This window comes from Giraffa tippelskirchi, chromosome 12, assembly GCF_054371585.1.
Source record: "Giraffa tippelskirchi isolate mGirTip1 chromosome 12, T2T-mGirTip1v1.2.pri, whole genome shotgun sequence".
Lineage (NCBI taxonomy): Eukaryota > Metazoa > Chordata > Mammalia > Artiodactyla > Giraffidae > Giraffa > Giraffa tippelskirchi.
In genome coordinates this window covers 34,077,703-34,094,764 of record NC_137286.1, presented here as the reverse complement: position 1 = coordinate 34,094,764, position 17,062 = coordinate 34,077,703, and positions in this window count along the sequence as shown.

Here is a 17,062-nt window from a genome sequence, read left to right as displayed (position 1 = left end):
ACACCCAAATAAGAAAACATTATCAGTACCCCAGATACCTCCTTCAAGTGCCTGGTAGTGCCAGGGTATTTTATTTCATTTTGATGAATCCCTTTAGTTGCATAGCAAAAAGCCTGTAACAGTTGACACGCTCAGAATGCTTTTGCAGCTTCACCAACATCAGCTGTTTATCTTAATTTTTCTCAATCTAATGGGAGAGAAAAAGTTTGCTCTAAATTTTATTAGTCTGCTTACTGGTGAGCTTGAAGTAATGAATAGACCAGGAAAACTAAGTTTCCAGTATTCACTTAAATAGATAAAAACAAACAAAAGATAGCAACAACAAAAATACACTAGAGTATAAACTAATGACCAAAAAAGAAATTGAACAGTTTGATTTCTCTCTTCCGTTCCATGCCTCTCACCTATACAGCAGGTGATTGTTTTTTTGTTGCAGCCTTTCAAGCTTTCAAAGGACAGATAGAGCCCATGACAATTAAACCACTCCATAAATAGAAAGAGATGGAAAGTTAATTCTTGCTAAAATTTATCACACTTAAAAAGATCTTTTTAAAAATCATAAACAGCACAATGAAATCAATAGTGTTGCAATATACCATATCAAAAAAAAATTTCTTTTAAGAGGACAAGAATAGTTCCAAAAGAAGAAATGAATTGATACGCTTAGGAAATCATTATTAAATAGAAGAAAAAAATTAGTAATAGATGAAAACTGCCCTAAGTTGATAGGGTATTTGAAAGACAAAACAGCAAACATCAAACAGAATTTATTTAAATTTGGAAATAAGGCAAAAGGCAGGTGGCGTGTCCTTTTAATGTCATACTGGAGCATTGTCTCACAGATCTGTTTCACAAATAAAGAGTATTTGACTATTTAGACCAGTAGTTATCAAACTTTTAGAGTGTTTAAGAATCACCTACTGGGCTTGTTATAACAGTACTAGGCTCCACCCCCAGAGTTTCTCTAATTAATTAGCTCTGGAATGGGGCCTGAAAATTTGCATTTCCAACAGGTTCCTTGGTCTGTTGAGATTTCCAGTTTGGGGACTACACTTTGAAAGCCACTAATGAAGGAAAATGTACCTGAGAAATTATATGTTAACTCATGATTTTCTGTCCAGTAGAAAAGATAACCCCAAAGATTACAATTTTATTGCCCCATATGTAATTATCAGGTTTTTGTCTCTAACTCAGCACACACTTTGAAATGCCCTTGCCTGTGCACTAGAAATACTTCTCAACACAGACATAGACTTAAGGACACGCGGGTGGGTTAGGAAGGGGAGGGTGAGATGTATGGAGAGAGTAACATGGAAACTTATATTACCATATGTAAAATAGATTAGCCAATGGGAATTTTCTGTATGACTCAGGAAACTCAGACAGGGACTGTATATCAACCAAGAGGGGTAAGGTGGGGAGGGAGATGGGGAAGGAGTTTCAGAGGGAGGGGAAATATGTATACCTATGGCTGATTCATGTTGTATGGCAGAAGCCAACAAAATTCTGTAAAACAATGATCCTTCAATTAAAAAAAAAACTTCTCAAAATGTTCCTTGGGGACCTTCCTGGTGGTCCAATGTTTAAGACTCTGTGCTGCCAATGCAGGGGGCATGGGTTGGATCCCTGGTTAGGAAACTAAGGTCCCACATGCCCCGTGGCCAAAAGATTTTTTTAAAAGTTTTTTGAATTAGCTTTGCCATCTTACTGTTCCCTCATTAATTAAATATTTGACATGCTTTCCTCCAGTTGTATGAAAGTCATGTTTTTCACTTTTTTGCAAATTAGACTTTGATACAGTATACTCATATACTAGCCCTGGACAGGAGTATACAGATACTGTATTTTAATACTAGATGTATTCCCCTTAAAGTCAGGAGCAGTAATGCACTCTCATTATGACCCAACATTATCCTAGAGGTGCTATGACCTGGGCTTCTCAACTGGGGGTGATTTTTCCTTCTGAGGGGATATTTGATAATGTCTGGAGATATTTTTAGTTGTCACAACTATAGAATGCTGGCATCCCGAGGACAGAGGGCAGAGGCCAGGAACACTGCTAAACAGCCTGCAAGGCATGAGATAATCCCCAGTAACAAAGATGGCCAGGTGGCTAGAGGATGATGCTAGAGCATTGTGTGTAGACCAGGCTCTCCAGACCCACCTGGGGCAGAGGAGTCAGAGGCCCACAGGTGAGCACCTGCTCATCCCAGCCCCACACACCCCACAGGTGGAGAGAGGAAGGCTTCATAAGGAAGTGGAGGCAAGCAGGCAAGTGCGGATCTCATCTTTCTGCCTGAGAGAAAGTCCCAGGTCAGCAATGGGAGGGTCAGTTCCCATGTTCCTGAGCCAGTAAGGGGATGGTCCTGGCCAGAACTCTGGAACCCTGGCTAGTTGAAGACCCCCCTTTTGCCCCACAGATCATCATGGGAGTCCTGTCCAGCCTCTGGCCATGAGGTGATTTTTTGGCTTCTAACGCTGAGGCTTACCTTGCTTTTCTCTCTCACCTGCCACTCTCATGCAGCCCTGCCTTGAAGGTGAGTGTTTCTCTGAGGTGGTCTGAGGGGTTAGGGGTGCAGGCCCAGGGTCAGTGGCTCGGGCTGGATCAGGAGCCAGTCCCAAAAAAGTCCCTGTGCACCTTTACCCTCAGCCGGGCCTGCCCACACTGCACAGCACAGCCACAGCTGTGGGCCAGGAGAGACCCCCAAGGACCAAGGACTGACCTCACTGATACTAGCCTCTTCCTTGCAGCCCCCACAGCAGCTCTGCACTTCCTCTCCAAGTCCCACACAAGCCCCGTGCCCATCCAGTCTGCTTCTCCTGACCTCAAAAAACACTGGGTTTTGTACCCCCTACTCCTCACTCCAGGTTCTCTGCCCAGGAGACTGCTGAAAGGGGAACTGGTTGCACCTGCTGGAGAAAGGCCTTCGGAGATCCACTTCTTTGGGATTAGTTCCACCTTCGTTCACTCACTTACCAAATGCTCTTTTTCTCTATGCCAGGCTCTAGGGTGATATGTCAAGCGGGGTGCATGCCCTGAGGAGTTCCCCCCTCTTTAGAGACAAACAGGTAGACTCTCAGGCCTTGGTTGTGTGGGCGCCCAGGATTGGGAAGGGGAGGGCCTCACCCACAAGAGGTGATGGCGGGTGTGAATATAGAGGGCATGGGGGCGACCACAGGCCAAGGGTGTCCAGGCAGAGCTCAGCTTGTGAAACCAGGGTGGGGGCAGGCGCTGCTCTGTCTGGAAGGCCTCCTGACCTTGCCGACAGTCGGCTCCGGCCGGATCACAGGCAAAGGCTTCATGTTGATTTTTTTTGTGCTCAGTTGTTCAGTCGTGCCCAACTCTGTTTGACCCCGTGGACTGTAGCTCACCAGGCTCCACTGTCCATGCGATTGTCCAGGCAAGACTACTGGAGTGGGGTGCCGTTTCCGACTCCAGGGGAATCTTCCCGACCCAGGGATCGAACCCGCTTCTCTTGTGTCTCCTGTATTGGCAGGGGGATTCTTTACTATGAGCGCCACCTGGAAAGTAATATTTAGTACATTTGATTTACATAACTAAACATGATAATTGTAACAAAAAAAATCACAAGATACAGGACTTCTCTGGTGGTCCAGTGGTTAAGACTCCACACTACCAATGCAGGGGGCACATGTTTGATCCCTGGCTGGGAAACTAAAATCCCATATGCCATGTGGTGCGGCCAAAAGATTTTTTAAAAAAATTATAAAATACAGAGAAGTTAAAGAAACAAAAATCTGTAAACCCTTTCTCTCCCCAAATAACTGCTCTAACAGCCCTTTTCAACTTTTTCCCCACACATGTGTAACTGTGACCTAATAAGAAATATACATTTTGTCTTTACCATGGGTTCCTGACACAGAGCTCCAAAATCCTTTGATGTATCCTGGGCAATAGCAGCTTCTTTTGCTCTAGTGAGGTGACTCTAGGTTGGGTCCTGGATAGCTTCAGCATGGGGGCTGGTCACCAGGAAGACCGAGCCATGATTAGAAGCTTGGCTGGAACTTCCCCCAGTGGCTAAGACTCTGCACTCCCCAATACAGGAAGCCCGGTTTCAATTCCTGGTCAAGGAACTAGATCCCACATGCTACAGCTAAGAGTTCGCCTGCCGCAACTAACACCCAAGTGCAGCCAAATAAATAAATCTTTTAAAAAGAGAATCTTGGAGAGGGGCTGCTGAGCGAATTAATCATTGATTATTCCTACGTGATGAAGCCTTCATAATGATCTGTGAACCACAGAGCTTCCAGGTTGGTGTGCTGGGAGGTGGCACACGCCAACTCCACTGGGGCAGAAGCTCCTGTCCTTGGAACCTCCCAGGCCTTGCCCAGTGTCTCTCTTCATCTTACTGTTTAACTGTATCCTTTATCATGTTCTTTATCATATAGCAAAGTGGTGAGCGTAAGTGTTTGCCTAACTTCTGTGAACCATTATGACAAGTTATTTCACCTGAGGAGGCAATTGTGAGAATGCCGATTTGTAGCCAGTCTGGACCTACTGGGGGTGGCGGGGTCAACTCTTTTGTGATTGGTGTCTGAGGTAAGGGGAGATCTTGGGGACTGAGCCCTTCTCCTGCATGGTTTGTGCTATCCCCAGGTAGACAGTGTCAGAGCAGAATTGTAGGACATTCAGCCAGAGAGTGGGTTGGTGAGGGGAGAAACCCACACTTTTGATGTCAGAGTACTCAGTGTGTGGAGGAATAGTTTTTCCTTTTAGTCGCTATAAATATAAACTTTATGAAACAGTGTATCATATTCTATTTTGGAATCTAAGTTTTCACCCAGCAGTGACTAGTGGCAGGCTTTGAACAGGCTAGGAGTTGTGCAGGCCCTGCCCTGGGTTCCAGCAGGGATAAGAGCACTATAACAGGAGTCTGGACACGCTGCTGGGTGACCTTGGGTAAGCCTCTACCATCCTCAGAGCCTCCATTTTCTTGGTCAGATTAAGAGCATGGGTAGTACAGGGTCAGTGTCTGAAAGGCAGAACTCTGTATAAAGCTGGGCAGGCTGTGCACTGCACAAATTTAGGAGGAGAAGGAGGGGTATTCTTGTCTTAATACGTGTGAAGGAGTCCCCAGAGCTGAGGAATAAATGGGCTCTGCCCGGAATGTGGTGTGTAAACCTGTTGGTACACAAGATGATTTTAGGTGGTATGCAAATGCATTCCTTCTCACAGTTACTTTCTATTTGTAGTAAATGATACCGACTTTCCACTTGAAGAGCTTGTTAAACCACAGTTTTGTTTGTTTGGCCTTGCTGTGTGGCTTGAGGGATCTTAGTTCCCCAACAAGGGATTGAACCCTGGGCCCTCAGTAGTGAAAGCACTGAGTCCTAACCTCTGGTGTGCATGCTAAGCCCCTTCAATCATGTCCAACTCTTTGCGACCCCAAGGACCATAGCCCACCAGGCTCCTCTGTCCATGGGCTTCTCTAGGCAAACATATTGGAGTGGGTCGCCATGCCCTCCTCCAGGGGATCTTCCTGACCCAGGGATTGAACCCATGTCTCTTACATCTCCTGCATTGGAAGGCAGGTTCTTGACCACTAGTGCCACCTGGGAAGCCCCAGAACTGCTGGACCACCAGGGACTTCTCTCCCTAGAGTTTCTGATCAGTAGATCAGAGGTGGAGCCTGATGATTTGAATTTCGAGCAAGTTCCCAAGTGAGGCTTTGGTGCTGGTTCAAGGACCACACTTTGAGGACCACTTAACAAATTGTTTTGTTTTTAATACAGTTGTTTAGCTTTTAAAAATGAGCACATGTTCAACATCACTAACCATTAAGGAAATGCAAATTCAGACCATGGTAAGAGAACACGACATACTTACTAGAACAACTGAACTAAAATGAGGGGAACTGAAAAGTAGTGACCATATAAATACAAATAAAACTCTATCTGTCATATGCGTCTGGTGGAAATGTAATGTGGTCTAAACATTCTGGAAAACAATTTGGCAGTTTCTTTTAAAAACTAAACATACACCTTAATATGACCTAGCAGTTGTACTCCTGGGCATTTATCTCAGAAAGATAGAAACTTACATCTACACAAAAATCTATATGTGAGTGTTCATGGTAGATTTATTTGTAAAAGCCCAAGCTGGAAACAGCCAAATATCCCTCAAATGATGGCTAAGCAAAGTGTTTTACAACCATATTACAAACTGCTATTGTTCACCTTAAAAATAAAAGTTATTTTACTAGCAGAAAATGTGTTTCTTTGGAAGTGGCAAAGGAACTGAAATTCTGGATAAGCAAGCTACAGCAAAAGGCATAACCAAGTCCAACAAAGAAAGAAGAAAAATGTTATTTTATAGAGAAAGAGGAGATGTTGAGAGGATTTATTTTGAATGAAAGTCCATTGGAGAAAAATGGGGGTTCAGGGTGATGATGGTTTTCTGTTTGGCTGTTGCTGAGGTAGTAAATTTCTTGTAGAAGATGCAATGTACGTCTTTTCCCATTGGGGTCAAATTCACCCAGGTCCTGTAATTGACATAGAGTGGTACTGGGCAAGAAGAGCTCCCTCTTCTGGCCTCCAGACTCCATTTTAGTGAGGTTTGCAGACTCAGTTGCTCAGTCATGTCCGATTCTTTGCAACTCTGTGAACTGTAGCCTGTTAGGCTCTTGTATTCATGGAATTTTCCAGGCAAGAATACTGGAGTGGGTTGCCGTTTCTTCCTCTAGGGGATCTTCCCAACCCAGGGATCGAACCCACATCCCTTCCACCTCCTGTATTGACAGATGGCTTCTTTACCACTGCGCCACCTGGAAATCCCTTATTTTCACACTATTCAGCAGTAAAAAGGGACAAGCTATTGATACATGCAACAACATGGATGGGTCTCAAGGGTATTGTTCTGAATAGAAAAAAAAAGCCGATCTCAAAAGGTCACATCACATATGATTTTATATAACAGTCTTGAAATGACAGAATTATAGAGGTGGAAAAAAGATGAGTGGCTGCCAGAGGGATGGTGGGAGAGGATAGATAAGGTATGACTAAAGGAGTAGCAGAGGAGCTTTTTATAGTGGTGGAATAGTTCTGAATCTTGATCATAGGTGGTTACATGAATGTACATGGGATAAAATGATAGAACTATACCTTTGGCATTGTTTGGATATTGTATTATATGTAATTGCTGGAGGAAACAGTGAAGGGTACACAGAACCTCTCTGCACTATCTTTGAAATCTTTGAATCTATAATTTCAAATGAGTTTTAAAAAAATGAAAAATAATTTGTCGTGGTCCCTGTGTGGGTTGGAAAAGAATTTCCAGACACAAGGCAGAATGAGAGCAGACTGGAGTTGATTAGAGCTGGCGATGCTATTAGAACAGCATGTTGGCTCAACGGAGAGCCCTTTTGTGGGCTAGTAGCCAGTTCTTACGGCCTCAAGACAAAAATCATGCTGGAAGGGTGGCAGTAGGTGATTAGTTATGATGCTATAGGGGGGATATTATATTTAATGTGGAGTCAGGGAGCTGGCTGGTTTAGATCAGGAGGCTCATGGCAGTAGTTGCTATGTTGTTGTTCAGTCGCTAAGTTATGTCCAACTCTTTGCCACTGAGAGGGTAACAGGCAGGAAGGCCAGGGGTCTCCAAACAGAGGAAATAGGCTGCAAGTGTCAGACATTTTTTATTTCTCCCTTAAGCGGCAGGAGGAAACAGACTACAAGTGTCAGATTTTTTTCTCTTAAATTTCTATGTTGCCATGACGACACCTGGTGCCACCCGAACTTAACTTTTCTCACACCTTGAGCTAACCAATGCGTTTTTCTTTTGGAAATGTTTTTCTTAAGCTATGTTAATGAAACTATGTATTTGCTTTGGAATTTGCTTTTCTTCAAAATGGTTCTACCTAAGACTAACTTTTTTTCTTTTCTCAAACCTTGGGCTGATAATAGCTCAACAAACCAGTATTCATATCCATTGTTTTATGGCTAGGGGATGACACACCTCGTGCCACCCTATCTCAAAAATGCATATTGTGGTAGCGGGGCCTGGTGAAACTCCATCAGCCTTGAGGTGTCTCTCTTATCTGATTAATAGCTTTTTAACAGACATAAAACAACCGGCTAAAGACTAGCAGGGGGCCACTCTTTCTGCCCCCTTCTGATGTCTATGTCAGAAGCTTTCTCTATCTCTTTAATACTTTAGTAAAACTTTACCACACAAAAGCTCTGAGAGATCAAGCCTTGTCACTGGCCCCATATTGAATTCCTCTCCTCTGGAGGCCAAGAATCCAGGTGGCGTCTTTCACGGCTCAACAACAACCTTTCATCTTGAGGGGTTCTTCAAGACAAGTTAAGGACGCTTGGAGCTCTAGTCCTTTGTTCTCCAGCAAACATATTTTCAGCTGTATTTCACTAACTCTACGGTGTGCTTGTGTGTGTGTGATAGATTAAAAGAGACACATACGCGAACAAAGGGCTGTGTCCTAATCTGCAGATCTGAGGTGACCTTGTACGATTTATGGCAGAAACCCTATCAGGGGATTATACCGACCTGCTAATGTCAAGAAGCACCCAATGTCTCCTTCGGGGAACGGCCAGAGATGGACGAAGTATGTGGGCCGAACTCTCCTTTTTCGGTCAAACTTTCCAGTCTCTTTGACCATTTCATAACTTCTGGGAATTAGAACGAACTACTAACCTACTCTGTTGGATCATAGACTTTCAAGGGACTTGTGATCTATGCTGTTACTGTGTACTGTTACTTAGGTCCCAAATTTAGACTGGTAATCAGGAAGTGCCTAGCCTCACTAGGAGTTGAAAGTTCAGAAGCTAGATGGAGCTCTAGCTCCAAGAGCATCTCTCAGGTTAAAGGTTACTCGGGAATTACTGCGGGCTTCTTCCTTTGGTAACACGAGCTCTTAGTGGACCAGAGGAGGCTCTCCAGTGGCTTTTGTCCTAACTCCTTAGATATTCTTTCTATGGAATCTGTAGGAATACTGGTGTAGTGATGCTCAGAAGGAACATATCGGTTTTATGTTTGTACCGGTCTTATTGTGGTCAGGAATATATTTAGGGTCATGCACAGGCACTCAGGAGATGAATGTTTCCCTCAGTGGTCTTAGCTTAGGAGGCATTCCGGAATGTTACTCTGATTGCACCCCAGGTGGCATCAGAGGTACGCAGGGTTTTAATGGTGAGGAGCTGGACATTAATCTGGGATGCTATCAGGTCCCCCTGGCGCATCTCCACCCCGCCTCAGTGGTAGAGCCAGGAGGGACAAGTAAGGTGCCTGTGTCAGTAAGGGACAGACTAAGACCAACCAGGGAAGGAAAGCTTCAGTGTAAAGTCTGTCTATGCCCCCATCTAAAGCAGGGAGGGACGCCTCGGGTAGAAAGATGGCGCCGATCACTTTTTTTCTCTCTTACACATGGGAGCTAACAATTCCAGCCTCACTCCTTTGAACTGTATCCTGAAAAACTGGGATAGACTTGATCCCCAGAGCTTAAAGAAGACATACCTGATCTTCTATGTGATATTGCATGGCCACAGTATCCATTGGAGGATGGTGAACGGTGACCAGTTGTAGGGTCTCTTAATTTTAATACTGTTTTACAATTAGAGCGGTTCTGTAGAAAACAAGGGAAATGGGTAGAAGTAGCATATGTGTTGCCCTTTTTCTCTCTGCAAGACATGCCAGATATATGTCCTCAGGGTATAGATTTGGGCATGAAACCTTCAGCTCCCTTCTGTCTTCCTACTTTGCCCTCATACCCGGGGCTCCAAACTGACCAAACTGAAAGTCAGAAAACCACCCCCACCCCAGGGAAGGTTGCCTTGGTCTTGGTAAAAATCCAAACTGAGATTCAAATTGTCCAAGTAGAGGGCCAAAAAACCCCTGCCTCAGTACGACCTCAGACTACTCTGGTTTCAACAGAAACCCAGGCAATCAAAGTAAGAGAAGCTCAGACAGCAAAAACTAAGGGTGAAATACAGGGTGAGATGGAGGACAGAAGACAAAGAGATAAAGAAAGACAGGTTTCTCCAATGGCTGGGGAACAGCCACACAAGCTGTTGCCTCTTCATGAAGCATCCACTGGGAGAAAAAAAAATCTGACACTTGTAGCTTGTTTCCTCCTGCCGCTTAAGGGAGAGAGAAAAAATGTCTGACACGTGCAGCCTATTTCCTCCATTTGGAGACCCCTGGCCTTCCTGACTGTTACTCTCTCACCACCCCATGGACTGCAGCACACCAGGCTTCCCTGTCCCTCACTATCTCCTGGAGCTTGCTCAAACTCATGTGCATTGAGTCGATGATGTCATCCAACCATTTTATCCTCTTGTCACCGCTTTGTCCTCTTGTCCTCAATCTTTCGCAGCATCGGGATCTTTTCCAGTGAGTTGACTCTTCTCATCAGGTGGCCAAAGTAGTAGAGCTTCAGCGTCAGTCCTTTCAATGAATATTCAGGGTTGATTTCCTTTAGGCTTGACTGGTTTGATCTTCTTGCTATCCAGGGGACTCTCAAGAGTCTTCTCCAGCACCACAGTTTGAAGGCATCAATTTTTTGGTGCTCAACCTTCTTTATGGTCCAACTTGGGACTCTTCCAAAGCATTTCTACCCCTCAGCAGTCCGAGAGCATGCAGTCCTTTCAATGAATATTCAGGGTTGATTTCCTTTAGGCTTGACTAGTTTGATCTCTTTGCTGTCCAAGGGACTCTTGAGTGTCTTCGCCAGTACCACAGTTTGAAAGCATAAATTCTTCAGTGCTCAGCCTTTTTTGTGGTCCAGCTCTCACATCTGTACATGACTAGTGGAATGTAGTTGCTATGGGACTTGGTTAATTCCAGAGACTTTAGTTTAAATCCTGTCTTCTAATTCTCATATCTCAGCCATTTAGGAGTCTGCTTGTGTTGACTGGTTTTTCTCTTAATTTTAGGATATATTTTCTTGCTGCTTCGTATATTTAGTAAATATTTCTTTATATGCTGGACTTTGAACATACACTGTAGAGATTTGGCTTGTGTTGTCTCATTCTAAATGTGTTGAGTTTTGTTCTGGTCAGCAGTTAAATTGCTAATGAGTTAACTTGACTGTATGTCACGGCTTGGCTTTAGGTTTTGTTAGGGTGTGTCTTTTCCTATTTTGTCCTTAGTCTTAGGGAATCTTCCTTACTCCCAAAGCATAGCCTTCAAGTCTCTCATGTCAGTTTAGGGGAATGTCCTTCCTTGATACTTTCAGAAAGTAGTTATATGATCTCCACCTAATTTACTGTAGCAAATGTCATGTCCAGGCTTCAAGGAGTCATTCCAGCAGGATGTTGGAGCTCCAGATGTTGTTGACAGATATTAAATTCACGGGAGAGTGCTCTCAGGTAAATAAATTCTCACGTCTTCTCTTATACTTCCTCTCCCAGATTCTTCCAGTACATAATAGCTCCTGCAACTCCTTTGGTAAATAAATGGTTTCATCCAGAGCAGGACTGTACATTTGATCCTGGGCCGTGATGAGGACCAACTCTAGCTGTTGGTCTGGGGGCAATGTGGGGCAGCGAGGAAAAGGGGACACATTATCATTCCGTCAGGGGAGATTCTACCTCGAGGAAGTTCTTTGCCTAGTCTCCAGGCAGCAGGAGGCTGCTCTGCTTACTAAGGTTTGAGATGAGGGGTTTTTATAGCCTAGCCTGTTCAGGGAAAACTGGACGTTCAAGTTTCTCGGGTGTATCCATTCAAATTTTCCCATAGCAGTAATCTGAATCCTATTACTTTTCTATCAGGGACCCTGCCTTTAGGATAGGAGATCAATTATGGTTGATCACACAGCCTCCTTTGCAGTTCTGCCACCCTTATGATTCAATTCCGTGTCTGATTTTCTGCCTAGTCTACTCTCCAGGGGCAAGAGAGCAGGGTTTTGAGGAGCCACCGTACCATTTTCCACAGTGGCTGTACCACTTTACATTCCCACCCACAGTGCACAAGGACTCCAACTTCTTCACATCCTAAAAAGGGGAACTCTCTTTCATTGTCAGTGGAAACTGTAAATTGGTGCAGCCACTATGGAAAACAGTATGGAGTTTGCTAAAAAAAAAACTAAAAGAAGAGTTGCCATATGACTCATCAGCCCCACTCCTGGGCATATATCCAGAAAAAAAAATTTAATTTGAAAAGATGCATGCACCCCAGAGTTCACAGCAGCACTATTTACAATGGCCAAGACATGGAAGCAACCTAAATGTCCATCAACAGATGAACGGGTAAAGAAGATGTGGTATATACATGTGATAGAATACTACTCACCCATAAAAAAGAAATAATGCCATTTGCAACAACATGAATGGACCTAGAGGTTATCATAGTAACCTAGAGGTTATCATAGTAAGTAAAGTAAGTCAGAAAGAGAAAGACAAATGTTATATGATATTACTTATAGTAGAATCTAAAATATGATACAAATGAACTTATTTACAAAACAGAAACAGGTTCATAAACATAGAAAGCAAACTTACGGCTACCAAAGTGGGGAAAGGTGGGTAGGGATAAATTAGGAGTTTGGGATTAGCAGATACAAACTACCACAGATAAACAGCACTGCTGCACTGTACTATTCCCTACTGGAAAGCACAGGGAACTGTGCGACTGAACTGAACTGAACCTCAATAACATGCAGAATCTCTGTTATTTTACAGTTCTGTCCTAACTCTTAGTTTTTGTCACAAAATGAATCTGTGTACTTAGTATTGTTGTTGTTGTTCAGTCACTCAGTTGTGTCTGACTCTTTGTGACCCCATGGACTGCAGCATGCCAGGCTTCCCTGTCCTTCACCATCTCCCAGAACTTGCTCAAATTCATGTCCATTGAGTCAGTGCTGCCCTCCAACCATCTTGTCCTCTGTCGTCTCCTTCTCTTCCTGCCTTCAATCTTTCCCAGCATCAGGGTCTTAACAAATGAGTCAGCTCTTTGCATCAGGTGGCCAAAGTACTGGAGCCTCAGCATCAGTCTTTCCAATGAATATTCAGGATTGATTGCCTTTAGAATTGACTGGTTTGATCTCCTTGCAGTCCAAGGGACTCCCAAAAGTCTTCTCCAGCACCACAGTTCAATAGAATCAATCCTTCGGCACTCAGCCCCTAAGCAAAAAGCTAATAATTCTCTTAAATGCATTAGTCTCTTAAATCATGTAGAAAACAAAAAGTATAGCTGCAAACCACTGTTACAATAATACTAGGTTTTATAATTGCCTATATATTTACTTATGGGCTTCCCAGATGGCTCAGATAGTAAAAAATCCACCTGCCATGCAGGAGACCTGGGTTCGATCTCTGGGTCAGGAAGATTCCCTGGAGAAGGCAATGGCAACCCACTCCAGTATTCTTGCCTGGGAAATCCCATGGACAGAGGAGCCTGGCAGGGTATAGTCCATGGGGTCTCAAGAGTCAGATACAACTTAGAGACTAAGCTACCACCACCATATATTTACTTATATTGTGATCTTTATTTGTATGGCTTGGAGTTACTGTCTAGTTTCCTTTCATTTCACCTTGCAGGACTCTCTTGAGCATTTCTTGATCAGGACAGGTCTAGTGGTCACAAACTCCCTCTGCTTTTGTTTATCTGGGAATGTCTTGATTTCTTGCCTCCCCCTCCCTTTTTTTCCTTTCTTATTTTTGCTGTGCTGTGCAGCTTACAGGATTTCAATTCCCTAACCGTGCTAGTGAAAGCCTGGGATCCTAACCACTAGGCTACCAGGGGACTTCTCCCTTTTTAAGTACCATTTTTGTGGACATAGGATTTTTCATTGACAGTTTGCCTTTTTCGTTGAGTGTAACAGCCCACTGTCGTCTTTGACTCCAAATCTTCTGAAGATAAGTCTGTAGATAATCTTTTGGAGAATCCCATGTTGATAATTATTAAAGATGAGTAATGGGATTATTATATTATTCTATATAGTAGAAATTTTTCATTAAAGCAGGGTAAAAATATTCACTTAGATGCACATGTGCATGAATTTGTAAACAAATCTTTCTCTACATCTACCTATCTAATCTTTATTCCTTATTGCATATCTGACCTCTGCCTGAAAGTGCCTCTTATGCCTGCTAGTGACAAATTCAGTTTTTATATATCTACAAGTATCTTCTGTTGAGTCCTGCACCAAGGCCACAGAAGTGGAGCTCAGAACTGAGGTCACCTCCGGAGCTGACTGAGCCCCTTTGTAACCATTGCCAAAAGCTCCCCTGATCGTCACCAGCAGGCTTCCTGACCCATATTAGGCAAAAATGCCCACCCCAGTGCTCACCCTATAGCACCCTAACCAATTACCTAGTGCCAGTCTCCCAGCAGGAATTTTCTTTGCCTTGAGGCTATAAAAATTGGCTACTGACCCACAAAAATGGTCAACTTTCCCAGGTCTGTCAGGAGGTTGGCGTGCTGTGCTCGTAGCACCTTCATTATCTCTTCTCCTTGCTCTTAATAAACTCACTCCCTTCTGAAATACTCTGTGTCTGGAAATTCTTTTCCAACCTGTGCTCAGACTGCCTCAATATCTTCTTTTCTTGTCTCCTTTTCTGACATATGTTTTTGCTATGTCTTGAACTTGACACTGCAGCCATTTTCTTTTAGCTCATTGAAGGTCACTGATGGTCTTCTGTTTCCAGCTGTTTCTGTTGAGAAGTCAGCTTTCAAACTAATTCTTGCTCCTTTGAGAGAAAGTTTACTTTTCCCCTCAAATTCTGTTAAGATTAAAAAAAATTGTCTTTGGTTTTCTGATATTTTACCACAATGTAGCTAGGAATATAATTAATTTTATTTATCTTGCTGGGAATTTATAAAGCTTCATTGTTTAAAAAAAATTCTTGTCATTTTTTAAAATATTGCTTCAACCTCATGATCTCTTTCCCCTCTTTGACTCTAATTGAAGGCATATTTGATTTACTTAGTGTAGCCTCCATATCTCCTATTCTCTCTCCCACATGTTTTATTCTTTAGTCTCTTCATGTTTCAGAATATTTTCTTCTGACCTATCTACAAACTCACTAATTCTCTCTTCAGTTTTGTCTAATTGACTGTGAAAACCATTAATTATTTTACTTTTCTACTTAGAGTTTTTTCTAACCTGCTGTGCCTTTTTTTATAGTTTGGTAGTTTTAAATTTTTTCTCAGTCTTGAACATAGTAAGCGTGGTTATTTTTTAGTCTGTGTCTGATAATTCCAATATCTGGTCTCTCTGGGGGTGTTTATTTTTTCTTCTCTCTCTCTCTTTTAAATAACCATTCCTTACTGGCTTATTTTGTTGGAAGAGAACATAGAATTAACATTGTGAAGACAGTTGGTTCTTATTTCAGAGAAACAGCAGTGAGCAGTCCTGAAGAGAGATTTTAGTTCCCTGCCCAGGAATTGGACCTGAGTAGCCTGGATGAAAATCAGGACTCCTAGTCACTAGACACCAGAGGCTAGAAGCTGGAAGCAAAGTTGCCCTGGTTCTTACCCCCACTGAAAGCAAAAATATTTCAAGGAGGCAAAAACTGTAATAGGTACAAAGTTTATTATTAGAGACAGTTTAAGACAGAAGTTAGGCAGAAATACATACCTAGAGAGAAAGGGTATGTGTGTCCTTCCTAATAGAAAGAGTGCAGTAAAGAGGTGATTTAAATCCCTTATATAGGATGATTCTTCAGGGTTTTTGTTTACCTTTGGCCAATTTTTTTCTTTTCCCACCCCTGACCTGTTCTAGGACTCTCCCCCACATGCATGCACAACATTTTTCTAAGATGGATTCCACTGCAGAAGGCTGTGGGGATAATATTATTATGGGGGTACACTTGTTATGGGGTGGTGTTCCCTCCATTTTTGACACCCACGGAGCCTCTCTGTGCATGTGCAGACAGGGAAGTTTTCCTTGACCTCAGGAGTGGTCATCTTATCTCTTTACTTCAACAAAGTTCAGCTTCTGCCACTAGCTTTGTTCTTGGAGTGTCTGGGTGAGAACAAAGCTTCAATTTTACTCCACTTGACAAATACCAGCTGTCCAGCCCAGGAGCGCATCTATTTCCTACCTCAGTATCTGAGGCTGGGAAAAACATCCTCCCCTCCCTATACATGCCAACTGGCACAGTGAAAAATAACCACCTGTGAAGGAGCAGCTGAGACAGTGACTGGGAGTCAGGGGAAAGAAACACGGAACTCCAGCACAGCAGAAGAGACCACGCATGTGCTGGGAGGGCCCAGAGGCAGTAGCTCCATGAATAATATGAGTACACGTCTCTGTGTCTTCCACATAGGTCTGTATAAATATTTAAAGGTAAGTTGGCACTCTCCATCTGCCCTCTCTCCCTTCTGCTTCATGTTGGTTACTGCAATCCTGGCTCCTTTTTCCATATGAGGGTGAAAGGATGGAGGATCCTGAGCACATCATCCCTAAACTGCAATCAGATCCATATCCATCAGTTTCTGAATCTTCTGTGCCATGACAATATTCTTGAATGTTCACTTAGTGCCTCCTGCATTGGCAGGCGGGTTCTTTACCACTAGCGCCACCTAAATGTACTTCTTTAATGTTACTGAAGCATTGTTGTTCCGTCACTCAGTCATGTCCGGCTCTTTGTGACCCTATGGACTATAGCACGCCAGACTTCCCTGTCCTTCACCATCTCCCAGAGCTTGCTCAAACTCATGTCCATTGAGTCAGTGATGCCAACCAGCCATCTCATCCTCTGTCGTCCCCTTCTCCTCCTGCCTTCGATCTTTCCCGGCATCAGATGGGTCTTTTCTAATGAGTCGGCTCTTCACGGCAGGTGGCCAAAGTATTGGAGCCTCAGCTTCAGCATCAGTGCTTCTAATGAATATTCAAGATTCATTTCCTTTAGGATTGACTGGTTTGATCTCCTTATAGTCCAAGGGACTCTCAAGAGTCTTCTCTAACACCACAGTTCAAAAGCATCAATTCTTCAGCACTCAACCTATTTATAGCTTGACTCACATCCGTACATGACTACTGGAAAAACCATCACTTTGACTAGATGGACCTTTGCTGGCAAAGTAATATCTCAGCTTTTTAACATGCTGTCTAGGTTTGTCATAACTTTTCTTCCAAACAGC